The sequence below is a fragment of the Ceratotherium simum genome, chromosome 8 (assembly GCF_057802395.1).
Source record: "Ceratotherium simum simum isolate JZ-2026a chromosome 8, ASM5780239v1, whole genome shotgun sequence".
Classification (NCBI taxonomy): Eukaryota; Metazoa; Chordata; class Mammalia; order Perissodactyla; family Rhinocerotidae; genus Ceratotherium; species Ceratotherium simum.
The window spans coordinates 37,236,683-37,264,227 of NC_141907.1; the positions used below are offsets into that span (position 1 = coordinate 37,236,683).

General features: G+C 36.2%; 1 long non-coding RNA gene across 2 annotated transcripts in view; it reads left to right on the forward strand.

The window, feature by feature from the left end:
- Positions 1 to 3,226: 3,226 nt before the first annotated feature.
- Positions 3,227 to 27,545, forward strand: part of LOC147916435 (uncharacterized) — a 101,389-nt gene continuing 77,070 nt past the window's right edge. For both annotated transcript variants that reach the window (XR_015552909.1, XR_015552910.1), the window contains exons 1-2: positions 3,227 to 3,305; positions 16,585 to 16,671. This is a non-coding gene — a long non-coding RNA (uncharacterized LOC147916435). The remainder of the gene's footprint in view (positions 3,306 to 16,584; positions 16,672 to 27,545) is intronic.

Consider the following 27,545-nt stretch of genomic DNA (forward strand, 5'->3'; position numbering starts at 1 on the left):
TTTCTGCTCTGATTTTTATTATTTCCCTTCTTCTACTGATTTTGGGCTTTGTTTGTTCTTCTTTTTCCAGTTCCTTCAGGTGCATTGTTAGATTGTTCATTTGAGATTTTTCTTGTTTGTTGAGATAGGCCTGTATCGCTATAAACTTCCCTCTTAGAACTGCTTTTGCTGTATCCCATAAATTCTGGCATGTCGTATTTTCATTTTCATTTGTCTCCAGGTATTTTTTGATTTCTTATTTGATTTCTTCGTTAACCCAGTTGTTGTTTTGTAGCATTTTGTTTAATCTCCACGTATTTGTGGCTTTTCCGATTTTCTTCCTATAGTTGATTTCTAGTTTCATACCATTGTGGTCAGAAAAGATGCTTGGTATTATTTCAATCTTCTTAAATTTATGGAGACTTGTTGTGTGGCCTAATATGTGATCAATCCTGGAGAATGTTCCATGTGCCTTTGAAAAGAACGTGTATTCTTCGGTTTTTGGATGGAATGCTCTGTATATATCTACTAGGTCCATCTGTTCTAGTGTGTCGTTTAAGGCCAATCTTTCCTTATTGATCTTCTGTTTGGATGATCTATCTGTTGGTGTAAGTGGAGTGTTAATGTCCCCTACTATTATTGTGTTTCTGTCTACTTCTGTTTTTATGTCTGTTAATAATTGCTTTATATATTTAGGTGCACCTACATTGGGTGCGTAGATATTTACAAGTGTTATATCCTCTTGTTGGATTGTTCCCTTGATCATTATGTAATGCCCTTCTTTGTCTCTTTTTACAGTTTTTGTTTTAAAGTCTATTTTGTCTGATATGAGTACTGCTACCCCAGCTTTCTTTTCATTGCCATTTGCGTGGAGTATCTTTTTCCATCCCTTCACTTTCAGTTTGTGAGTGTCTTTAGGTCTGAAGTGTGTCTCTTGTATGCAGCATATATATGGGTCTTGTTTTTTTATCCAGTCAGCCACCCTATGCCTTTTAATTGGAGCATTTAGTCCATCGACGTTTAAAGTAGCTATTGATAAGTATGTACTTACTGCCATTTTTTAACTTTTGTTTTTTTCTCAGTGTTTTAGTAGTCCTTATCTGTTCCTTTCTTCTTCTATACAGAATTGATGGTCACTTTAGTTTTACCTCTGTCTGAAAGCTGTACTCTTTAACTCCCCTCCTCCTTCATGTTTTTGATATCATATCTAACCTCTTTGTTGTGCATTTGTATCCATTACGTTCTAATCATGGAAACAGATAATTTTTCCTATTTGTGGTCTTTTCTTTTCTCCTTAAATCAGTCCCTTTAACATTTCTTGTAGCACTGGTTTCTTGGTGACAAACTCCTTTAATTTTTGCTTATCTGGGAAAATTTTGATCTCTCCTTCCATTTTGAATGATAACCTTGCTGGGTAGAGTATTCTTGGCTATAAGTTTTTTCCTTTTAGCACTTTAAATATATCGTGCCATTCTCTTCTAGCCTGTAAGGTTTCTGCAGAGAAGTCAGCTGATAGCCTTATGGGGATTCCTTTGTACGTAACTTGACATTCTCTTGCAGCTTTTAGGATTCTCTCTTTATCTTTAATTCTGGACATTTTGATTATGACGTGTCTTGGTGTGGGCCTCTTTGGGTTTATCTTGTTTGGGGCTCTCTGTGCTTCCTGTACCTGGATGTCTGTTTCCTTCCTTAGGTTAGGGAAGTTTTCATCTATTATTTCTTGAAATAGATTCTCTGCCCCCTTGTCTCACTCTTCTCCTTCCGGGACACCTATAACACGGATGTTAGTGTGCTTGATGTTGTCCCAGAGGTCCCTTAGACTGTCCTCAGTCTTTTTAATTCTTTTCTCTTTTACCTGTTCACCTCGGGTAATTTCTTCTAGTCTTTCGTCCAGCTCACAGATCCGTTCTTCTGTATCCTCTACTCTGCTTTTGAGTCCCTCTAATGAATTTTTCATTTCCAGTATTGTATTCTTCATTTCTGATTGGTTCTTTTTTTTTTTTTTAATTTTTTGTTTATTGCAGTAACATTGGTTTATAACATTGTAAAAATTTCAGGTGTACATCATTGTACTTCTATTTCTGCATAGATTACATCATGTTCACCATCTTCCATTTCTTTGTTGACATTCTCACTGAGTTCATCTATTCTTCTCTCCAGATCAGTGAGCATCCTTAACACTCTTATTTTGAACTCTCTGTCAGGTAGGTTGCTCATTTCTGTTTCACTTAGTTCCCTTTCTGGGGTTTTTGTCCTGTTCCCTTACTTGGAATGTATTCTTTTGCCTCCTCATTTTGCCTCTTTCCCTGTGCTTGTGTCTACGTATTAGGTAGGTCAGCTACGTCTCCTGCTCTTGGATAGGTGACCTTATGTAAGTGATGGCTTAGGAGGCTTCCAGTGTGCTTCCCTCAGTTCTCAATGTTCCAGGGGTGACCCCTATGTGGGCTACATGTATCCTTCTGCTGTGGCCTGTTTGCTCTCCCTGTAGGCGCCCAGGGAGGCTGAGTTATGCTCCTGGCCAGCTGTTGTAATGCTCAGCTGCTTGTAGTTGTTTTGGGCCCTTCAGTCTCTTTATCAGGTGTGGGGAGCCCCAGCAGAGTTGGCTGCAAGTTCTAATACCACATTTGTGTTGCAGTATTTCTTTTAAGTGAGTAGGCCCCCAGCGTGGCAGGTTGTTAGGCTCAGGGCCTTACAATTGCTGTAAGCCTCTAGCCTATTAGGTCTCTTGTCAGCTCTCTGAGGATTGCAGCTGGGTGGGGCTGGCCTCAGGCACAGGAGCACCCAATTGTTTCAGGTTTTGGAAGGTGGAGCAAACCTCCTATGTGGGTCTTTGAGAAGTACAAGTCTTCTGTGGCTGAGAAGCCCTGCCGCCCACAGGTCCGCACACACACAGTCAACACAGTCCTGCCCTGTGTGAGTGCCCCGACCTCCCCAAGCAGACCCAGTCTCTCCACAGCGGGAGCCCCACACACTCTGCCACCACCCCACACTCTCCACCTGCTCCTTGTGCACACCCTGCCCCGCTCAAGTCGGCTCAGTTGCCAGGCTGCAGAGAATCCAGTCACCAATCTATGCAGGCCCACAAGTTGCCTGAGGGCTTGTTGTTGGGTGGGGCCAGTCTCTAGGGTGGGCTGCCTGCCCCGGCTGAGTTGGATTAAATCGGTACTCTAGCGGGTGGGGCAGACCCTGGGCTAGCAGGCCTCAGGGAGAACTCCAATGGTGTCTGTGTCAGCTCACCCACACCGGGCCACAACAATGGCCGTCGCCAATGTCCCAGTCCCTGGAGAGGTCTCACCCCTCACTGAGATGCACTCAGGGCCTATTAGGCTAGTCTCTTTTCACCACAGCACTGTGCACCTTTCTTTCTGGTGATTTTAGGATGCTTTCTGAAATGGGTGAGTTTGCGCATGGGCCCTTTAAGAGCCAGTTTTAGTTTCTTTGTGAACCGGGTTTTCTGGGGGTACTCCCCAATGTTTTAGTAGCAGGCAAAGTCGGATATTATGCCGCTGGTCTCAATTGTGTTGGGTCCACAAAATGCCCACAGCGGGGACGCTCCCGGCTCCGGACCCCGCGCCTCCAGGGAGGCTGCGTACCTGTGAGCTGCTCCCGGCGGCCGTGAAGCTGGCGGCTTGTGAAGGCGGCGTTTCTCCTCTCCAGAAGTGAGTCTCTGCCTCTTCCACCTCAGTTAGGATTGTCCGTTGTTGCAGGAGTGCCTCTCATCCCGTTTTCAGCTCTGTCTCAGGGGTAATTTTTCCACGAGTAGTTGTAAATTGGCTGTGTCCATGGGAGGAGGTGAGTTCCGAGTCTGCTTACGCTGCCATCTTGACTCCTCCCCTCGTTTATTACTTCTAAAAGTTTTCTGGTGGATTCTTTAGGGTTTTCTATATATAAAATCATGTCATCTGCAAATAGTGACAGTTTCGCTTCTGCCTTTCCAATTTGGATCCCTTTTATTTCTTTCTCTTGCCTGATTGCTCTGGCTAGGACTTCCAGTACTATGTTAAACAGGAGTGGTGACAGTGGACATCCTTGTCTGGTTCCTGTTCTTAGAGGGATAGCTTTCAGTTTTTCACCATTGAGGATGATATTAGCTGTGGGTTTCTCATATATGGTCTTTATTATGTTGAGGTACTTTCCTTCTATACCCATTTTATTCAGAGTTTTTATCATAAATGGATGCTGTATCTTGTCAAATGCTTTCTCTGCATCTATTGAGATGATCATGTGATTTTTATTCTTCATTTTATTAATGTGGTGTATTACGTTGATTGATTTGCGAATGTTAAACCATCCCTGCATCCCTGGAATAAATCCCACTTGATCATGGTGTATAATCTTTTTAACGTATTGTTGTATGCGATTTGCTAGTATTTTATTGAGGATTTTTGCATCGATGTTCATCAGTGATATTGGCCTGTAATTTTCTTTTTTGTGATGTCCTTGTCTGGTTTTGGTATCAGGGTAATGTCAGCTTCACAGAATGAGTTAGGGAGCTCCCCCCCTCCTCCATTTTTTGGAAGAGTTTGAGAAGTATAGGTATTAAATCTTCTTTGAATGTTTGGTAGAATTCACCAGGGAAGCCGTCCGGTCCTGGACTTTTATTTTTGGGGAGGTTTGTGATTACTGTTTTGATCTCCTTACTGGTGATTGGTCTATTCAAATTCTCTACTTCTTCTTGATCCAGTTTTGGAAGGTTGTATGATTCTAAGAATTTATCCATTTCTTCCAGATTGTCGAATTGGCTGACATATAGCTTTTCATAGTATTCTCTTATAATCTTTTGCATTTCTGAGGTGTCTGTTGTAACCTTAGAGAGTTTACATTTCTTAAAGCTCTCAGGCGATGTTGGTGCTACTGGTCTGTAGATCACACTTTGAATAGCAAAAGATTGGGGCTTGTGTGCCATTGTAAGGACTTTGGATTTACTTTGAGTGTTGTAGGTTGAATTGTGACCCCCATGCCCCCAAAAAAGATATGTTTGAGTGCTAACTCCCAGTGTCTGTGAATATGACCTTATTTGGAAATAGGATCATTGCAAATAAAATCAAGTTAAGCTAAGGTCTACTAGATTGAAGTGAGACATTAATCCAATGACTAGGGGAATTTGGACAAAGAGACAGAAGCAGAGAAGACCATGTGAAGATGGAGGCAGGGATTAGAGTGGCACATCTACAAGCAAGGAACACTAAGGATTGCCAGCAACCACTAGAAACTAGGAATAGACAAGGAATCATCCTCCCCTATAGCCTTCAGAAAGAGTATGCCCTGCTGATATCTTGATTTCAGACGTCTAGCCTCTAGAACTATGACAGAGTAAGTTTCTGTTGTTTTAAGCCACCTTGTTTCTGGTAATTTGTTACAGCAGCCTTAGGAAACTAATACATGCAGTGAGGTGGAGAATTAAGTCATTGGAGAGTTTTTAAGAAGAAGAGTGACTTGATCTGGCATATTTTAAAAGAATCATTCTGGCTGCAGAATTGAGAATAGACTGAAGAAGGGGGACAGCACAGAAGCAGGGAGACCAGTTAGAAGGCTATAGCAGTAAACCTAACTGGATAGTGGAGATGACAGTGGTTTGAATCAGGGTGGCAATGATGGTGGTGAGACATGGACATATTCCAAATCTATTTTGAAGCTGGTATCAACAAGATTTGTTAATACAGTGTGAACTGTAAAAGAATGAGGGGAGTTAAAGAAGAAACCAAGGTTTAGGGGTTTAACTAGAAGGATGGAGTGTGTTAACTGAGATGGGGAAGATGGTGGGAGGAAAAGTGGGGAGAATAGTGGAGGGAGATTCAAAGCTCTGTTTTGGATATAAGTTTGAGATTTCTATTATGCCTCCAAGTAGAGATGGTAAGTAGGCAACTTGGTATGTGTCTGGAGACCACAGCAGAGGGTGCAGCTGGAGATATAACTGACATGAATTATTAAGAGAAATCTCAATGTTTGGAAAAGATGTTCCTACATTTTGAGATCAACATCAGGAAGGACGGTTATGTACTTCTAAAATGTGATCCTTATTGTCATTCATTGTAAATTTTATTGGAGCATATATCTGACCTGTGATAGTTCTGACAGTGGTTATAAAAAATTACCAAGAAGAGTCAGGAGATGGATTTTTCCTTCTTACAGCTTGCTGTAGACTGAATCATGTCTACCCTAGAATTCGTATGTTCAAGCTCTATCCCCCCAATGTGGTGGTATTTGGAGATGGGGCTTTGGGGAGATAATTAGGCTTAGATGACATCATGAAAGCAGGGTCCTCATGGTAAGATTAGTGCCTTTATATTCCTTCTTCCCACCATGTGAGCACACAGTGACAAGGTGGCCATCTGCAAGATAGGAAGAGAGGTCTCACCAGAATCTGACAATGCTGTCACCCTGATCTCGGTCTTCTAGGCCCCAGAGAAAACACATTTCTGTTGTTTAAGCCAGCCAGGGTGGTATTTTTGTCATGACAGCCCAGGCTGATTAAGACAGGGCTCTTCTTCTAAACTCCAATTTTTATATCTTTAAAGCTTACAAGATAGACAATCAGTCTAACAGGCATATTCATTATTTTTTGCTAACTTTGAATTTAATGCCCCATTGTGGAAAGCATAACTTCACTTGGATTTGTATGAGTGATATTTAAAAACATCATACCAGCCTGAGAATGTGGAACTGTCATTATTTAGTACTTCTGACAAAAGTCAGTCACTCAAACGTGGACCATTTGTTCACCAGGCTTGACAAAGAAGCAGGAGTCATGTTGCATGTATGAAATATCACCCACAGTTTACTTTGATCACATATATTTTCTGTTTTGTTTTTAGAAAGATACTTTCACCTCAGAAAGCATGTCCCTATCAAGAATTATTTACAGATGTAGTAATGTAATAATTCTTTCCATTAACATTTTAAGAAAAATCCTGTCCCCCTACGGGGACAGCAGCTGGAGTAGGGGGGACCTGCAGATGTCTCGCGCTACCTGTGGCTGGGAAGGTAGGTTTGTCTACAGTAATAGGAAATCCATTGTTACTGTAAAGATCCCCAATAGCTCTTTTGAAAAATGAAGCTGTCGTTTTGATTTTCATCTGCCTGGATCTTTGTCAGTCTCTCCCTTGGTTCAAAACTATGACAGGGAAAAGAAGCATGTTTATCAATCCCTCAAGCCCCAATATGAGCAAAGGAGGGAGAAAACCCACCTATATTGAAGTGGTCACCCAATTTCCAATGAAAAAGCTATAGCTACAGTCCTAGTTTTCTTGTCCATTGCCAAGAAAAAAATGACATTATCTGACCCCATTTAATTAGGCCAGGTTGAAACAGCAGAAATCCTACTTGTACATTTTTTCTAGGCTTGGGGAATGGCTGGCCATTCCAGAGAGTAGGTTTCAAATTTGCCCCTCTGAGGAATGAGCTTTGCATGACAGATGACTAGATATTTGTCAACTTGAGATTTTTTTAGTAAATTTAAAGCCATGCTATTTCTAATTGTTTCTATTTATACTTTGGGGTATTGCTAAGGCTGACGAAATGGTGTTATCACCATTCAACCTACCTGTAATCATCAAGGTAATAGGTAGCATTCTTGCATTATAAAATATACATTTAAATTTCTTAGTATGTATAGCTTCTACGATCTCATATAATCTATATGAAAACTGGAGAATGCATTTAAATTCAACATTTGCAGAGTGTCATCTATAGAGCGCTTGCTGCATCAGGGCAAAGTAGTGAGATTTACTCATTTTACACCAGCAAACTGGTGGTCAACCTCCAACTGTGTTTGCTCTGACACAGTCCATTGATGCTGTACCTATTCTGATGATCTTTCACTTATTGGCCTCCAGAGCTGATGCCACATTACCGTATTGATAACAACACATCAGTTGTATTTTCTAAACCTCTTACAATCAATTCAGTCATGAGATCAATTTATTCAATTCAAAAATTTTTGTTAACATTAGCTCCCTCTGAGACTACACTCTGTTCAAATAAGATTCTATATGTCACCCTATGGCAATTATCAAGATTCTCTACATTTAATTATTTCTATATACAGATTTAAATCAACATAGTTCCTATCTTCTAATTCAGTGCATCTCAAAAGTATGGTCCCTGGATCAATAGCATGAGTATCACCTGGTTTTATTAGAAATGCAGATTAAATGGTCTTACCACAGACCTACTTTATCTGAGGTAAGGCCCGGAATCTGTGTTTTTACAAGCCCTCCAGGTGATTCTGATGCATGCTACAGTTAGAGAACCACTATTATAGTTGGTTAAACAATCAAAGAAATAGCATAGGCATGGATGTATACATCCTATGAAACTTAATATTTCCTGATTTTCTAAAGAGAGCTCATTGAGAAGCAGGTGTGTCTTAGGTTCCGTTAATAGATTCTGTTATTGAATATTAAAAGAGATTTCCTTAGATGAAGTTGTTATTGTCAATCTATTCCAAGGTGTATGTAGCATCTGAGGATAAACTTGAACAAGTCTCAAATATACTAAGAAATGATCTAACACATAAAGAAATAAATATAACGATTAGGGAACTTTTCCCTGTCTTTTGTTTAAAAATACATATTTGAAAACATCTATGAAAAACAGAAAGAAGCAAATGGTTTAAACATTCAGTTAGTTTTGATATTAAATAAGAAAATATGGCCGAAATTATAACCATGAACTAAAATCTAAGCCTAATGGGACTTTTTTACCTTTCTCTTCTGCACCTGCATAATGAACATGACCCTTAGCAGCTCTATCAATAATAGAAATAATGAGCCCTTCCATTGAATTTCACCCTTCAGAGTCATTTAATCTAATCACCAACTCTCTCATAAAGGTTCTGGAAAATTGGTAGGTATTACTGACTGATTCTTCCTGGGGTTTGTTGCCCTCTGATTGCATATGTGATACTTAGAGAGTTACAGTCACTCCCTCGAAAGGTCATTTAGTACTTTGAAGCTCATAGTTTAAAAGAAAATTTTTTTTCCACTAAAGAAAGACTGAGGCAGGAGAAGAATTGAAAGTAAATTGTCAAATTTAAATGCGTTTAAGAACCTTACAAGAGAGGAAGAGCAGGGTCACCCTGCCAGTAGGCTACAAAGGTGGGACTGATGACCAGTGCCGGCTCCCCCTGCCCTGTGCTTCCAGCTTGCAGTCATGCTTACGTTGTCTGCTAAGAATCTCCTTGAGGGGGTCTGGCTTCCACTGCTCCTGCTCAATTACGGCCTCCTGTGCCATATGATCTCTCCACGGCCCCCTGGAATAATCCAAACCTTTCAATCTTACCTCACACTGTGAATAACCTAGTATCATATGGTAGTAGTAATTGGGAAAAATGACTCAAACACTTCCAAAATTTGCAGAGTTTTCGTTGTCAGTCTGGGGACCTCTGCTCTTTAAGTGTTTTGGAATACTTTTTAAAGCAACTATTCTCTCTGGCTATTGAGCTGTGACAAGTTTTCTATTTTTAGTCTTTTTTCCTTTTTTGGTAAGACAACCTTGGAAGAGAAAGGAGAAGAGTGGAGAAAAGATCAAATTGATCGAGAAAACCCTAGACTGATTAAGTTTTTATTAGTTCAAAAAATTCCATGTGTTCTAACTACAAAATGGCAATTTCAGGTTCTATATAAGACATCTGGAGGAAAGGAGCTCAATTCAGAAATTAAGATATGTTCTAGGAAAAACAAATTTTGTATAATTCTGGTATTCTTCAGGTTGTATCTGACATCCATACCCAATATATTCATTTTTAAACTTATTGTTATTCTATTTGTATAAAGGATTATCATCAACAGCTTTTTTCCATCTCCGTAAAGAATCAGATATGAAATGGACTTCATCATCATTAAAAGAAATTCATTAGGCCATAATTAATAACCAAAAGTATACTGATTATCAAGATGATTTATTACTGGAATTGGCCAGCAAGGATATTTTCAGCTTAAGTTGAAGGGTTTCTTGAAATTTTGAGAAATTTTTTCAAGCTATAATATTTTTTCAGGGTTTTAAAAATTTTATTCTTAACATCTGGAGATTGTTCTGTGTTATTTTTTATGTCTCTTTCAGGTGCTATTCTATGATTTAGAATTTCTCCATTCTCAATTGAATGAAAATATATTTTTGGCTCCCAATAAGTAACAACATTGAAAAATAAAAACTAATGAGACACAGTACTGACTCTTAGGGAAATGTGAAATGTATTTGGAGACATTTAGGAGACATTCTACCAGACCATTCCATCTTTAAAGATTTAGTTCAAAGATCACCACCCACATGAATGTTTCCCTGATTCTGAGAGGGTGTTTTGTCTTTACCAATGTGGTAGCAATCACTGCATCTGAGCATTGAAAATTGTCTACTTTAATCTGGCTCACCATCCTTCTGTGAGCCTTTCAGGGCAGGATCTATGTTGATTCTTTTTTTTTTTAAACCACAAATAATAGTAGACTTTTAACTCTCCAGAAAAATGTGTTAAAAACATGTTAGTAATCATCTTAAATGTACACATAATAAAGCCAAAATTAGACACATAGCACAGGTTGAGGATAGCATGTTAAAAGGTTATCATAAACTCAGAACATTCTAGAATTGAAAGTATCTTGGAGATGATTTATTTCAATTTTCCTGGATTCCCCAGACAAAGAAATAGAGTTTTAGAGGGTTTAAATGATTTTCCCAAGGATGCAAAGTTAGTTGGTAGCATGTTTTTTGTCCTTTGAGTCAATGATAAGGTAATTATACCACACAAATGATTAGATATCATTAGACAATTAAACATTATTGGGTAATTAAAACTTCATTAATAAATTTTACTTAAAAGCAATACATTGTTCCACTTAGCACAATCGTTCCTTTTTAAAATATGCCTCTTTTGTACAAGTAGAATCACATTTTTGCTTTGGTTTTAAACTCAACAAAACTGGTTTAGACAATGGCTTCTTACATATGAAATGGGAGTGAGTGAGTGTGTGTTTGTGTGTGTGACTGTGTACCCTGGATAACCTCTTAGAAAATGCCTGCGAGATAGTTTGTAACATCACAAAATAATCAATGTTACATACTATGTAGGAAATAGTATTATGTGCATCAGAGCCATGTGAATACAAGAGGGTAGACAGAGAGTGTTATCATTGCAAAGCCACTGCCCAGCAGGGTGGCTTTTACAAGAATATAGATGACACAGTCTTTTTCTTACCCTATGAACAAAAGGCTTGTCACCTCCTCAGCACATTCATTCTCCTCTGCATGGGCTTGTGTGGCCCATGCTGACTTTCAAACCTTAACTTACAAAAAAATCTCTTCGGAAAAACCCTTCATTATGATTATTTTTGAGAGAAACTTGGAAGCTGAATTTAATAGTGAGTCACAGTTACTGTATGTGAAATATGCTTTGTCCCAGAAAAAGACTATACGCTTAAATCATATTGGCTTTATTTTTGTCTTTCTCCTCTTAGTTAATTATCATATGTGTTCAATATTCATTTTCTAGTAATATTTTCTACTGAGAGTTTTGAGAGTGCATTTTCAGCAGCTTTCCAAATCCAAAGTGAGAATCTTATATACATTTGTTCACTTAGTCACTCAAATTTTGAGGTCCAACAAGATGACACATATTGTCATTTCCCTGATATATATTTGAGATCCTGTAGGTGTTTAATCAAGTTTGAGCTGCTTTGAATATTACCATTAAAAGTTTTCAAATGGTTAAGGTTTTCTTTTCTTCCTTTATTATTTTCTTTTTTCTTTCTGTTTTTTGTTTGTTTGGCAAGACTGCTTCATAGATGGCATTGTGAACTTCCATCAGGGGGCACATAATGACAGATTGTTCTCTTTTAGTGATGTTAGCAGCCACAGATGATCATTACCTTGATTCATTAATTCATCAGACACTGCAAAATCATAGTATTCTAATTACATTGTTCTGTCTTCATTTATTAGTTGGAATACTTTTATAAACAGAAACTTGTCCTCATCAAATTTTGATCACCCTTAGGTGCACTTTCTAAGGGAAAGGCAGGGTAAACGCCTTCTTTTGTCCCCTTTATTTTCCAGTTTTCACAGTAATGATTTGGTTCCTTAGCATCTTTTAAAGTTGACCCCTGAGTTTTTGGGTTTTTTCTAATTATATCAGTGAGCTGATGAAATTAAATATATTTAATGTTTTTTGATTCATTGCATTTATTATCTTATTGGTACTCAAATGGTTCTATCTGGCCCAGTGGAAGCCTGTTAAATGGGTCCTTTACCAGACCCCAGTATTTTTTGATGGCTTCCTTAATTTCTGTATGACAAGATATGCCAGACTAATTTTGTACATATCTTGATCCAGATCAAGAATCTGCCATTTCTCCAAGGAAATCTGGTTTCTCTTAGTGAAAAATTGTACTTAGGGATAAAAATCTGGATACTAGATATGCTCGTTGCTACTGAGTGGTCATTGCTTCTAGACATTTTCAATAAACATACACACATATATTATATATATATGATCTCTCTGTCTCTATTTATGAATATATATATTTATCTATATATAAAAAATCTCTCTCTATATATATAAATACATCATGAAATTATACCATATTTCTAATTCAGATTTAGGACAGTGTAGGATTTTTATTTAACTTGATACATCTTAAAACTGTATCTCCTTTCTCCAAGACAAAAAAACTGTTTTCAACGTGACCAACATAATTTCTCATTAGCTTTATCCCACCCTACACCAACAATGGTCTCAGAGTACAATACTGATACCACTATCAAATAGATAATTACTTAAAATATTTTATTTTTCCAGTTCTTTTAGTTCCTGCTAAAGTGTATCCCACTGAGAATATACAATCAAATTACCATGTCTTAAAATCCACTGGAATAGTTTTTCTCTGTGTACTTTATGCCACCAACTATTTATATAGGTTCACTTGTTTCATATTGCTTTCAGTTTTCAGGAACTGCTTCTTAAAATTTTATTTTGTTTTATATTTAAGTGAAATATTCATATTAGTACTTACATAAAATTTATAAAACAATGTTTGTTCAAAGAAATCTAGTTTCTGTCTTCCCATTCCCTCTACCCCATTCTTTTTCTCTCTTTATGTATAAATACTTAAAAAAAAATTTTATTGCTTATCCTTCTGTATTTTTTAACATTAGCAATTGGGTGCATATATTCTTATGCTCTCTTTCTGAGATAAATAGTAGCAAATTGTATACATCTGCATTTTGCTTTTTTATTTAACAATATATCCTCTAGATCACTACATAGTACCATTTGGAGGAATTCCTCATTTCTTCTTCAGCTACAGAATACTGCATTGTGTAGATATACCATAGTTTACTCAACTAGTCCCCTATGATGGATGTTTGAATTATTTCCCATTTTTTTCTATTACTTATAGAGTGATGAGAAAAAAATCCTTGAATAGACTAGACTCTCATTTAACCTCCAGATCTAACTATTAAATTACTGAAGAATCAGAGGAAAGAGGGACTTGTTAAACAATATTCAAGAATACAGTCAGAAAAATCCACATTTGGGGAAACCCCACAGGACAAATGACCTGAATTCTTCAACCATAAAGATAAAAACATAAGGAAAAAATAAGATGGAGATATAGATTAGAAGAAAATTAAGAGACATTTTAACAGTTCTAATGTATGGACCTTATTTTAGACCCCAATTAAAACAAACTATTACAAAAGACAATTGTGGACTGTATTTGATGATACTAAGGAATTATTTTTAGTTTCTTTAGGTGTAATTTAATGATTTTAGGGTCATAATGGTATTATGGTGATGTTGTAGATCTTAGAGATACATGCTGAATACTTAGAGATGAAATGATGTATCTGAGATCTGTTTCAAAATAATCTCAGGAGGGTGGAGATTGGCACCAGTATAGATGAAGTAAGATTAGCTCTGAACTGACAAATGTTGATGCTGGCTGTGGAGTATATGGTGGTCCATTATACTACTTTCTCTTATTTTGTGTATCTTTGAAACTATATAAAAGGTTAAAAATTCATACAGCTTTAATTAATCAGATATTGCTTTCTGGGACAGGATTGTCTTATAATATGTGTACAGCGTAATTTTCTCTAAGGACTCTAAAAATCTAAATTTAACAAAATTACTGCCTTTTAAAATATAAGAATTTGGCTTAATGTATCTTTCACATGCAGGAACTTGTCTATTTTAGCTTCTTGATATTATAATGAATAAAATATTGTCTGGGATGTTTATTAGTATATAAAATGGAAAAGAAAAGCTAATGGATCAGGATTATGGAAATAAGAAAAAAGATAAATTCCCAAATAAAATGTTCATATAGTTTTTCCTCTTTGATCAAGATTTCTCCTTCCAGTGGAGAAAAAAGATTATTTGCTGTGAAAGTCTTATGTCTTGTCCAAATTCCACACCCATAATGTAGTTGCAGCTGGGTAGATCATCTCAACTCTAGTAGCCATAGTCAAAAAAGGATGACAGAGCAGTTGAATGAAAAAATATGAAGAGAAGGGAAAAATAGCCCATAGTGATGTAATTTAGTCTGTCAATGACTACCAAAGGACCTACTCTGGAAGGTTGGATGATGGATGATGTAGCACAAATATTTAAGTAGATGTAATACTAGTATTTGAGGGGCTAGGAATTTCATAGTTTCAAAGGATTTTATCAGAACCTCATGGAGCAGAGGCCAATAGTGGGAGGAGGGAAACCTCTACAATTGGGAAACTGAAAAAATTTTTTTTTCCTGTTAGTCCGGATCGTATACAGTTTCTTTTAATAGTGATTATAGATAGTTTACTATTTAAAATAAGATCGTTCACATTTTGAAATTCTACCTATCTCCAAACAAAAGGGGGAGAGAGGCAGGAAGTCAGAAATTGTCCAGTGTGTGCTGAACCCCAAGAACCACAGCTGTAGGGAACCTGGTTGATTTTACACACCTTTGTATCCTCAACATCTAGCCCAGAATTTGGGTTATGGCAGATCTGCAGTAAATTCTGTTGCCTAAGTGAATGTGTGCATGCTGAATAGCATAAGTGGGGAGACAAAGTAAAGGAAACAAATAAATAAAAGCAAATAAATAGATACAAGCATTAATTACCTGACCAGTCCTTTTTATTAATGTAGGCCCCATAGCAAAAATGCTCATTAATTGTCTCAGAATGATTTACCACCTTGTGACCTTGATTTCAAATTTTTTTTAACTCTCCGTTTCATAGCAGAACACCCCAAGTGAAACATTTCTTGAATCACATTTGCTCAGCTTATCAACTTTCACAGAGACTCCTACCTGCAAATTTAGCTTAATCATTTCCTCATCCATTCATTCTGTCAGAATTCTTTTTTTCTGGTCAGAACCTAACTTTAAAAACTTTATAATTATGTAGTAATATAAAGAGATACAATTGATCAAAGGTGGCATTTAATTTTTTTTTAACTCCTTTTGGATAGAAGTCTTTTCTTGACTCAGGTGAGAAAATAAATTCAGGATAATCATATTTAATATTTTAGGCAATACAAGCATGGAAAGACTTCCTAAGTAAAGTAAGTCTAGAAAAGTTGGGAAGTGACTTAGTTAACAACAACAGCACATCTAGAACCTTAAATCAGGTTTCACCACTGGAAGTGAAGCCTTACAAGACGGACAGAGCCTATAAATATGTAATGAGGGAAGGCGGGAGGGAGGAGGGCGAAAGGGATAATTCGGCACATGTGTGTGGTGGTGGGTTGTAATTAGTATTTTGGTGGTGAACATGATGTAATCTATGCAGAAATAGAAGTATAATGATGTACACCTGAAATTTATACAATGCTATAAACCAATGTTACTGCAATAAACAAAAAATTAAAAAAAAATATGTCATGAGAAAGTATCTTCTCATTTTTTGAGAAATCTGTTCTAAAGTAAAAACTAACAAAACCAGTAAATTCCAGAGGCTGAAGTTACACCTGTTGAAGTTACATCTGTTGAAGGAGGAGAGGGAGGTAGCAACTTCATATTTAGTATCACCACTATATTCATATATTAATTATTCACTCAACAAATATTTATGGGGTATATACTATGTGGCAGGTAATTTTCCTGATGCTGGAGGTATGGTTGTGAACAAGAAAAACAAGCCCTCTGCTGTGATTTTAATGTGATTCTAATTTTGGAATGTAGGATACGTAGGATGGAGACAATCAACAAATAAATGCAGTCATTTCAGGTAACCACGAGTGTTATGATTAAAATAGAGTAGAATAAATGAATGAGACTGATTGGGTGTGGATAGCGGGAAATTGCTTTCAGTAGAGTGTTCAAGAATGACGTCTCTGAGACTTTTGTTAGCTGGGTTCTAATGAGATAAGGAGCTCCCCATTTAAAGATGTAGGGAAGAAGGTGTTGAATAGAAAGAGAGTGAGGCTGGGCAAACGCTGTTCTGCCCCAGAGCTTTCACACTTCTTTCGTCTGTCCGTTAATAACTTGAGATTGGAGAGTAGACAGGGCTCTGGCATGAAGAGTCTTTTAAGATATGATGAGGAGTCTTATTTTAAAAATTCAAGGGAATGTCACGGAAGAGTTTTAAGACAAAGGGTGATTTGAGCTGCTTTTTATTTTTCAGAGATCATTTGGCCTGCTATGTGGAGAGTAGATTGAACGGATCCAACAAAAAGAGGGAAATGAGCCAGGAGCCCATTTTATTCACCAGGTGAGAAAGCACAGTAGCTTAGAGTGAAATAGACGTCTTCTGCATGTATTTTGGAGATGAAGCAAAAAGTACTTGTAAATTGATTTGATTGAAGGGAAAGATTGTGGATTGAGGCAGCGTCACACACATCTCTTTATTTATTGAATTGCGTGCTGGAGATGTTGGACAAACCAGTTGTCAGAATAAGTTTATATTCGCCATTACAGTAGCAGCTCTTGTTATGGAAAAAATGCATGTATCTGCAATAAGAAAGGCAATATGGGAATATTATTGATTCCCTTGAAGCTAAACTGGGCACTAGTGTGCCACTCCGATTGAATTTCAATTAAATATTGTTCAGTTTCTACTATGAAGACTCTGTTCTAGATGCTCCAAATAGAATACCAGTTAAGAACCATTAATACTTTCAGTGTGACAGATGCTGTTTTAAGTTCTTTACCCGTTAACTCATGTAATACTTACCATAAGCCTTAACCATATGTATAGTTATCATTACCTCTATTTTACCTATTAAGGAACTGAAATGTAGAAAATTTAAGTGATCTTCCCAAATCCCTCAGCCATGGTGGTGGAGCCAGAACTTAACATAGGCAATTTGTCCCATAAGCGTGACACGATATTGTCTCTCACAGAACAAGATTAAGAATATCCCACATTTACATCATGCTTCAAGACTTTTCTACATGTGTTAACTCAGATTTTCTCATTTTATTCTCAACTAATCCTGTTCATAGCCAAAACATATTTCTCTGTGTGGGATTTCATTTGTCAAGCTAATGTTTCTTGATGTCCTACTCTGCAATGATTGCTACAAGTCCCAAAGATACAGTGTTGCAGCCCTCAAAGAACTAAATTCTAGGCCTGAATTTCCTCTAGTTAGTTATATGAAGTTAGCAAGGTATAATCTCCTCAGATTTCCCTTTCCTTGATTATAAAATGGAAGACATATTAAACGTTTTTACTGACTGATTTATAAATGGAAATTGATTTTTAACAAAACTAAGTTCATTGATCAACTTAAGTGGCCAGATATAAGATCAAAAACAAAAATCAATAACTTTTTTCATTAACAGCAACAAGGAAATTAGAAAAAGTAATAATAATAAGAGTAATACTTAAGGATTTCTTTCACATTAGTTAACAGACTCTCAAGTACTCAGCAAACATACAGCCTAAAAATCCTAGCAATTTTAGTGTGTCATCATGGAGAAAGTTTTCAAATGTTAGTAAAGGGCACACAAAAAGACCTGAATAAATGGAAATCTTTACCATGTTTATAAAAGGGAAAACTCAACATTGTCAAGATCAAGATGCTGATTCTCCCTAAGTTCATCTATGTTGTAGTCTCAGTTAAGATTGTCATGAGATTCAGCAAATAGTTTAAAAACATTCATATTGAAGTGTAAGACTGGCAATGAAATATTTTAAAATGGACAAATAAGAGCGGCTTTTTTCTACCAGATAGCAGTATACCATAACGCTGCGGAAATTAATAGTGTGGAATATTGGTGCATGAGTGAACAAGTAGCTTAGTAGAATAGAAAGTCCACATATAGTTATATGTGTATATGTATATGTGTGTGTGTATATATTTCATTTTTTTAATATTTTTTCATAATTTATTCCTTGACTTCAAGTAGGTAATATATATATACATAAATAAAAACCAATGAAAAAAAACAAAAAAAATTCAGTAAATGTCAAGAAGTTTATCATTATAACATAAAAATATCATTATAATGTAAAATTAGATTCTTACCTCATAACACATAAAACTAAATTCTAAATAAATCTAAAGCTTAAACATAAGGAAGCAAGCCGTAGAAGTTAATTAGGGAAATACAAATTAAAAGAGAAATACCTTAATCTTATAGAAATTTAAACAACTAATAAAAGCAATTGTTTGTGGACTTGTGGGAAAAGGGCTATTAACACGTATAGAGGGATGTAAACTGAATCAGGCATTTTAGAAGGCACTTTGCCAGTATTATTTGAAACAAAAATTGGATTGACCTCTAGCAGGTAATTTCCCTTCTAAATGTATATCCTTGACAAACAAAGGAGAGGAGGAAAAAAGAAGCTACATAGAGACATGTTTATTGCAACATTAATTGCAGTACTAGAATATTGGATATGACCTAAAAGTCCTTTTGTAGGAAATGGCTAAATGATACCTATACTCCCACACTGAAATTCTACAAAACATTTAAAAGAAAAGGACTAGATCTATAGGCATTAATGTCGCTATTTCTTTAACATATATTTTGAGTTAAAAAAAAACAACAACAAACAAAAACAACTTGTAAATACTAATTCTAAGATCATATAATTTAAGTAAAAAATGAGCATACAAAGCACACTTTATATTTACTGTGGTTTGGTAAGCCAAGACATGTTAAAGGTCCAATGATGAAACACAAAAGAGAACAATGACCTATGTGATTGTGGTCCGAGGGGAATTTCCTTAGATGTTAGAACTAGTGAAAAGCCACACAAACTGGCATGGCTACTTCTAGCTTACTCTATTGAATGCAGCAAATATCCATTTTCTGTGCTCCTCCAATCAGTGAATCATCACTTCCAAGAGTTTACATTGAAAACCAAATTTCAAACTTTTCGGACAATTCTGCTTCTCCAGGAGTACTTCCAGCAGATGGATCTTGGAGTGTGTCAGAGAACTATATTTACCTGCTCCCTTGTATCCTTGATTTGCATGTGTCTTTGTGTATTTGTTTTCTGATTTATAGCAAATTGAAGTAAAAGTAATCTCAACCTAGTGTCAACTTTTCCAATTGTTAGTCAGTCTTCTTTTATCAGACTGGTAAATTGGGCTGATATAACAAAATATCATATACTGGGTAGCTTATAAACAACAAGAATTTATTTCTCACAGTTCCGGAGGCTGGGAAGTCCAAGATCAAGGCACCAGGAGTTATGGTGTCTGGTGAGAGCTGGCTTCATGTTCATAGATTGTCATTTTCTCACTGTGTTGTCACACGGTGGAAGGGACAAGGGAGCTCTCTTAGTTCTCTTTTAGAAGGGCACTAATGTCATTCACAAGAGCTTCACCCTCATGACCTAATCACCTCCCAAAGGCCCCACCTTCAAATACTTAAGAATTAAGTTTCAACATATGAATTTTGAGGGGACAACATTCAGTCTATAGTAATATCTGGATCAGCTTTGTCATTTGGCCTACCTCACATTTATTTTTGAATATTTTAAGAGATTTAAAAAGATGGACACCAGGTGCCAGCCTGGTGGCATAGTGGTTAAGTTCGTGCACTCTGCTTCTCAGCCTGGGGTTTGCAGGTTCGGACTCTGGGCACAAACCTACACCCCGCTCATCAAGCCATGCTGTGGTGGCATCCCATATACAAAGTGGAGGAGGATTGGCACAGATTTTACCTCAGGGACCATCTTCCTCAAGCAAAAAGAAGAAGATTGGCAACGAAAGTTAGCTCAGGGCCAGTCTTCCTCACGCACACACACAAAAAAGATGGACACCAAAATCCTCACAGTGGTTACCTCTGGGAAGCGGGGATGAGCGGAAGAAGAGGCTGGAAATTAAAGTGATAGTGGGCAAAAACGTCTTTGATTTCTTATATTTTGCTATATTGTTTTAACTTTTTATCTTGAAATAATCATAAATTAACAGGAAGTTGTGAAGACGGTACAGAGAGGTCCCATATTCTCTTTCCCAGTTTCTGTCAATGGTTACTGACATTTTATGCTACTTCTCGCGTAGTATCAAACCCAGCAATTTGACATTGGTACAATATGTGTTTCTAGTTCTATGTCATTTTATTACATGTGTCATTCAGGTAACTAGTACCATGTTTTGCTGTATTTATAAAAAATTAGAAAGCATGTATTTATGTTACTTTAATTTTAAAAAGATGATGGAAATCCCTATAACCTCACAATTCAGTTGTTCATTCATTTATTCAACAAACATTAACGGCAACCTAGCTTCAATTTTTTGAATATATCATAATTAATTTAATCAATTCTCTATTCTTAATCATTACCAATTCATTAAATATTATACACAGAATTAAGAAAAACATTGATGTGCACATATAGTTGCCCAATATTTCAATTGTTTTTTTCTGCAAGCATAATTGTTGAATTAAATCATATGTAAATATTGAAGATCTTTCCAGATTGCCTTCCAGAAATGTTATATCAATTTAAACTCCCACTAGGAGACTAAGAGAGTTAGCATTTCATTGCAACCATAAAGATCACGAAAACTTTATGTATTTTTAAATGTTTCAGCACATAACAGTGTCCAGCACATAGCAAACATTCCAAAAATATTTATTTAAGAAATAAGTAGGTGGAATAATTTAATTTTAAATGTAAAAAATGTAGCTTCTCTTAAATGCATTTTTCCTCTGACTAACAACAAAAGTCAGAAGAGTTTTTATTGATTCGAAAAAGTTTTTTTATTTCTTCTATGAATTTTCTTATCGTGTCCCTTGCTCATTAAAAAAATCTGTACTTTTTTTTCCTTGACTCTTAATATCAAATTCATGTTAAAGATATTAACTTCTTGTTTGTTATAGAATTTGCTAATCTTTCTTCCTAGTTTTCACTTCACTTTAAATTTTGTCTGAGATATTGTTGACATCAAATGATCTTCATTTTTGAGTAATCAAATCTAACCCTTTCCTAATATTGCTATTCTTGCTTTATTGATTAGTAAGTCCTTCCCAATGTGAAATAAGTAAATCTTCATCTGACATAAGCTAATTTCTTTACAATTAACATTTTAATTGAACATTTGATTGTATGTCGTAATGTAAAGCTCAAACCATTTTTCCCAATTAGTTAGCCTCATATACAAATACTATTTGTTGAATAAAATTTTCTTCCTTCTCTAATCTGAAGAAGGATCATTGGAAGATGATAAATTATGCCACATAAAAGGAACTATACCTGAGTTTTTTGTTTTCTTGCATTTTTTTAGCAGTCTCAACTTGTTTTAATAATGATAGCATTATAAGATATGTCTGGCAGTGATATCCACACACTTAATCTTATTTTGGAAAATTCCTATTCCAATTAACTTTACAAACATTATATGAAACTCAACAAAACAAAATCTTCATGTTATTTATGATTTCTCATTCTTCCTCATAATTAAATCCCAATTACTACATTTTCAAGTCTAGCATATTCTTTTTGGTAAATTCTGGGTAAAATGGTATTGAAAACACAGACATATCAACAACAATTACTTTCTTCCCTCTCCCTTTCCCAAAGAACTAACTGAGAGATTCTAAGGGAGAAGGCAACTGGGAATTGGAGAGGCAGAGCAGGAGTGATATTTATTTGTGAGAACCTTTGAGGAGTTTCTTCTAACTAAGGAGGCATAGTTCTACCTATGTGAAATAGTAACATATCCAGGTATTTACTGGAGAAGTCTCCCGCCTAAATGTCCTTACTTGAGCAGAAGTTTAGGAAAAAGGAGCCAACAAGGACTGAAATACCATCTCTATGTTAAAAACACCTAACATTAGACCATTAAGTCTGAACTCCAGACTCCTATATCCACTGCTTACTCATCGTGTCGTCTTGAATGTTTAATAGGCACCTTGATTCTTGACTTGGAGAACACTACCCTCCTCTAATTCTTAATCCACTCATGGCTGCATCTTCCTATTTCATAAATGACATTATCACCAACCCCACAGTTGCTCAGGGTAAATACCTAGGAGTTATCAGTTATCCTTCATTCCTTTCTTTCCCTTATAACCACAATGTCTTAGTCAGCTCAGGATGCTATAACAGAATAATGCAGGCTAGGTGGCTTAAAAAACAAACATTTATTTCTCACAGTTCTAGAGGCTGGGAAGTCCAAGATTAAAACCCCAGCAGATTTGATGTCTGGTGAGGGCCCTCTTCCTGGTTTCCAGATGGTCATCTCACTGTACCCTCACATGGAGAAAAGAGAGTGAGCCAGGTCGCTGGCTTCTTCTACGGTCACTAATCCCATTCATGATAGCTCTACCCTTATAATCTAATTACCTCCCAAAGTCTCCACCTCCAAATACGATCACATTGGAGATTAGATTTCAACATATGAATTTTAAGGGAACACAAACATTCAGTCCGTAGCACACAGTTAAACTGTCATCAAGTTCTTTGAGCTCTTTCTTAATAGTTTAGCTCAACTCTTGCCTTTCCTCGCCATTTCCACCTCTACTTCATTAATCTATGCCACCACTCCTCATCCCTGAGCTACTGCAGTCAGCCTCTCTGCTTCCATTCTTGTACTACCACACTTGATTATCCACTCAACCGTCTGACTTACGTTTTTAAAAAACAGATCAGAACATATTATTCCCCTGTCAAATTCCTCCAGTAATTTCCCCTCACATTTATCCACGGCCGTCCTATTGGCTGTTGCCCATCTCTTATACCATGCTCCCCACCCACCTTATGCTCTCTGGTTTGGTCCAGTTGCATTTCTTGCTGCTCCTTTAATAAGCTCTTTCCTCTTTCAGGGACTTTGCATTTGCTGTTTCCTGTGCCTTTTCCTTTAGTCCTATAGGTGTTCACATCATTCAGTTACTCTCAGAAGTCACTTCACAAGGAACGCCTTTCCTAACCACTCTATATATTGTGTCGTGTCCATTTGAGCTATCCACTCACTCAGCAAAGCCTTGTTTATTCTAATATATCTTGTCTACTTGTCACTATCTGCTTACTCTGTTTAATTTTTTTCTTAAGTGCCCTTAATTTCTACATGTGGTTATAATATATATTTGTTTTTTCTTTTTTATTATGTTTTCCCTTTAAGATTGTAAGTTCTGTAAGACAGGGATTTTATTCTTATTCATCAAGTATCTGGCACAGAGTAAACACGTAGAAATATTTGTTAAGTAAATTAATAGGTATAAGAATTAAGAGCTTGTGTTTGGTATAGTGTTACGAAAGTCTTTATATAAAAGGGGAAGAAGCCTACATAAAAGTAGAGATTCACTAAAAGCCATAAATGAATTAACAGGAGAAAAAACTCTGGATGGCAACGAAGAATGGGAAGCAATTGGATCAAGGTCATAAAAGGAATTAGTTTTGGAAGGAAGAAGAAGGAAGCAACAATACTGGGTTAATCTAAGGAAAGTAAGAGTCAGGTGATTTGATAAAAGTGAGGCAGAATGTGTTTAGTTAGAAGTTTGAGAAAAGGGGAGAAATGTTTGCAACAGCCCATGTGTCTATTATGATATGTCATTGGCAATAGTCCGACTAAGATAGATAATTTAATTGAAAGTTTAGTAAGGGCTTGATTAACTAGATTTCTTGGTTTATTTTTTTTTCATTGAAGTCATATTGGCTTATAATACTATGTAAATTTCAGGCATACATTATTATATTTCAGTCTGTATAGACTGCATCATGTTCACCATCAATGGTCTAGGTTTTATTCAATGGTCTATTTTTTTAAAATCCACTTGGCTACATTTCAGGTTATTGAAAATCAGGTAATGACCATGAATTATTGGAATACAGATGGAAAGTTTTATTGGAAAGGGCAATCAGAAGGTATCTGGAGCCAGTCCTGCTCTAGCAGTCATGAAGTTTCCCTCCAGCTAGTCACGAATCCTTTCATCCACGGGCGTTGGATTGAAGGCACCTTAAGACAGGTATTACTGTCATTGGGGGGCACTCATATTTTGGGTACATGTTATAAATTCATTTAAACTACATCAATCTAAATACCTGGTTGAAATGGATTTGCTGCAATGCTAAGGAAGCTTAAGTTTCACGGACCCCTCAGTTTTACCAAGCTTCTCCCAAGGACCTAGGGAGGGCCCTAGGAAGAATCCTAGCAATGTATTTATGTGGTAATTTGTTATTATAAAATATGTTGAAATAATATATTTTAACCATAATAGGTTACGATCATTGTCTCCACTTTAACTTTTCCTCTGTCATACCTCCCCCTCTATTGGGGGTATTGCTCTGGTCATGGGCATTTTTGGGTGCTACTAAGGGAAATTGAGGTGGGAATACATTTTGTTGGGTCTAGTGGGATGTTTTCTACATAGTTTGCAGCCACCTCTGTGTGTGGTGAACTTACTGCTAGCTGTTCTGACATAGGAATGGCTTCCAAGAATACTGCATGTGCTCATTCTTGTAACTTACCTAGTTCATTGACTGAAGGTGAAGGAACAGAGGTCCTATTGTGATATAAACATATTTTATTATACCTGGCACCAGAAGAATGTGTGCAGTGGGAAGATACAAATTTGAAATTTTTGAAGTCAGAAACTATTTTGTCGAAAATTCTTCCAGTCATTAGATGTGCAAAATTATAAGCATGGGAATTGGTTCTTATTGATACCTAAGCAAGAAAGATGTTTCTTTGTGTCTGGAGGATGTAAATAAATATAAAATGTAAAGTGCACAATTACGGATGAATTATGCTTTTTTCCTTTCTTCGTGAGAATCAAAAGAAATAAAATTGATCTGAATTCTTGGGTGCAAAGGGCAGAAACACATAGCAATGTTTATGCATGACATTATCTATTTTATGCATCACAGATCACAGTATTAGATCATCTTTTGGAGTACATCTTGACACATCTTTTGGGTAATGGCAGGCAAAATAACACCAAAATTTCTATTGACACAAAGAAACAGCCAGAAAAAACAAATGTTTCAGTGACGAAATTTTACGTATTAATCAATAAATCAATGTAGGCAGTGTACAAGTAATTTGATTACATATTTATGTAGCTCAATACACAATGGCAGCAATTTTAAATTCTGTCAAGATTGCTCTTGCGTGTGCCTTAAATTCAGAATAATTTTGTATATACTTTAAGAATGATTATTTATACCAAAATTATCCTGGTAAAAGCCAAAAACATATACCTCTCTTCTGCCCCCCCCCCCAAAAATGAGTGCAGAAATTCAAAATGTCAAAAACTCTCTAATTATTTCAACACAGAAACTAAAACCCGTGACAGTCAAAAATTATGAAAATAAGGGAAAGAATCACAATTGCTAAGAAAATGCAGATTATTAAAATGACAACAGAATTGATAAAGAGAATTATGAGATACGAAAATATTTGCAAATCATATATATGATAAGAAGTTAATATCCAAAATATGTAAAGAATCATACAACTCAATAGCAAAAAAAAATCCGATTGAAAAACACGCAGAGGAACTGAAGATTTTCAAAGAAATATTTTTTAAAATTTTTGGAAACTTGGAATTTTTCCAAAGAAGACATGCAAATGACCAACCAGTACATGAAAAGATGCCCAACATCACTAATCATCAAGGAAATGCAAATCAAAACCACAATGAGGCATCACCTGATACCTGTTAGAATGGCTATCATCAAAGACAAGAGACAAGTGTTGGCAAGGATCTGGAGAAAAGGCAACCCATTTGCAATTTTGGTGGGAATGTAAATTGACTCAGCCACTATGGAAAACAGTATGGAGATTCCTCAAAAAACTAGAGCTACTGTATGATCCAGCAAGCCCACTTCTGGGTATACATCAAAAGGAAAAAATATCACTATCTTGAGGGGATATCTGCACTCCCACGTTCACTGCAGCATTAGCCACAATAGCCAAGAATTGGAAACAACCTGTGTCCATCAATGGATGAATAGATAAAGAAGATGTGGTATATATGTATACAATGGAAAGCCATGAGGAAGGACATCTGCTGTTTGTGACAATATGAACAGACCTTGAGGGCATTGTGCTAGGTGAAATAAGTCAGACAGAGAAAGACAAATACTTTATGATCTCACTTATATGTGGAATCTAAAAAGCCAAACTCATAGAAACAGAAACTAGAGTGGTGGTTGCCAGGGACAGAGGGATGGGGGAAAAGGGGAAATGTTCATCAAAGAGTACAAACTTCCAGCTATAAGAATAAGTTCCGGGGACCTAACGTACAGCATACTGAATATAGTTATTAATACTGTATTATATACCTGAAAGTTGCTAAGAGAGTAGATCTTAAATGTTCTCACCACAAGAAAGAAATGGTAATTATGTAACCATGTATGGTAATTATGTGATTCAGGTCTTAGCTAACACTATAGTGGTAATAATTTTGCTATATATAAGTGCATCAAATCAACACATTAACACCTTAAACTTACATGATGTTATAGGTCAATTATATCTCAATAAAGCTGGGGAAAAAAAAAGAGAACATTATGAGAATGAGGATACACCCAAACAGGGATAGTGGGAGGAACCCAGAAAGGAGAAGGCAGTAATGATAAAGAAAAACACAATTTGTATGGTCAAAACAGAGCATGAGGAAGAGCAGTAGCTTTGCTTGCATAAATTTGTTGACTTTGATAAGTACAGTGTTCTTCAGTAAGTACTGTAATAAGAAATAACTTTATTCAACACTGTTTAATGAGTAATAGCTTGTTTGCTCATGATCATAGTCCTAGGAATATTTATAGAGAATCAAAGAGAGTAAATAATTAAAAAAAGATTATTCTCAAACAGATATTTGGTAAAAATATGGAAAATTTTAAACTCTTACAAAATCCTTGCTAGCCTATTCTAACTCTAAAACTTGCTTATATTTCTGTTTATCAGTTTTTTATAAACAAGATAGAGAATATAAACATTAAATTGACCTTCAGACTGGATGAATACATTTAGAATCCTTAAAGGTCATGAAGACAGTGGTCAAAGAAAACTGTTATTTACTTGGATTTTGAAAATCAAATGAAAATTCACTAGACCAGTATCTTGCATGCACAAGACAGAACATTCAGTTCTATTTTGAAGTGCTAAAAGGAGTAGTTGTGTTTATTAAGTTAAGTGAATGTGGTTTATTCTTCAGAGGTGAAGATGCAAAGAAGCATTT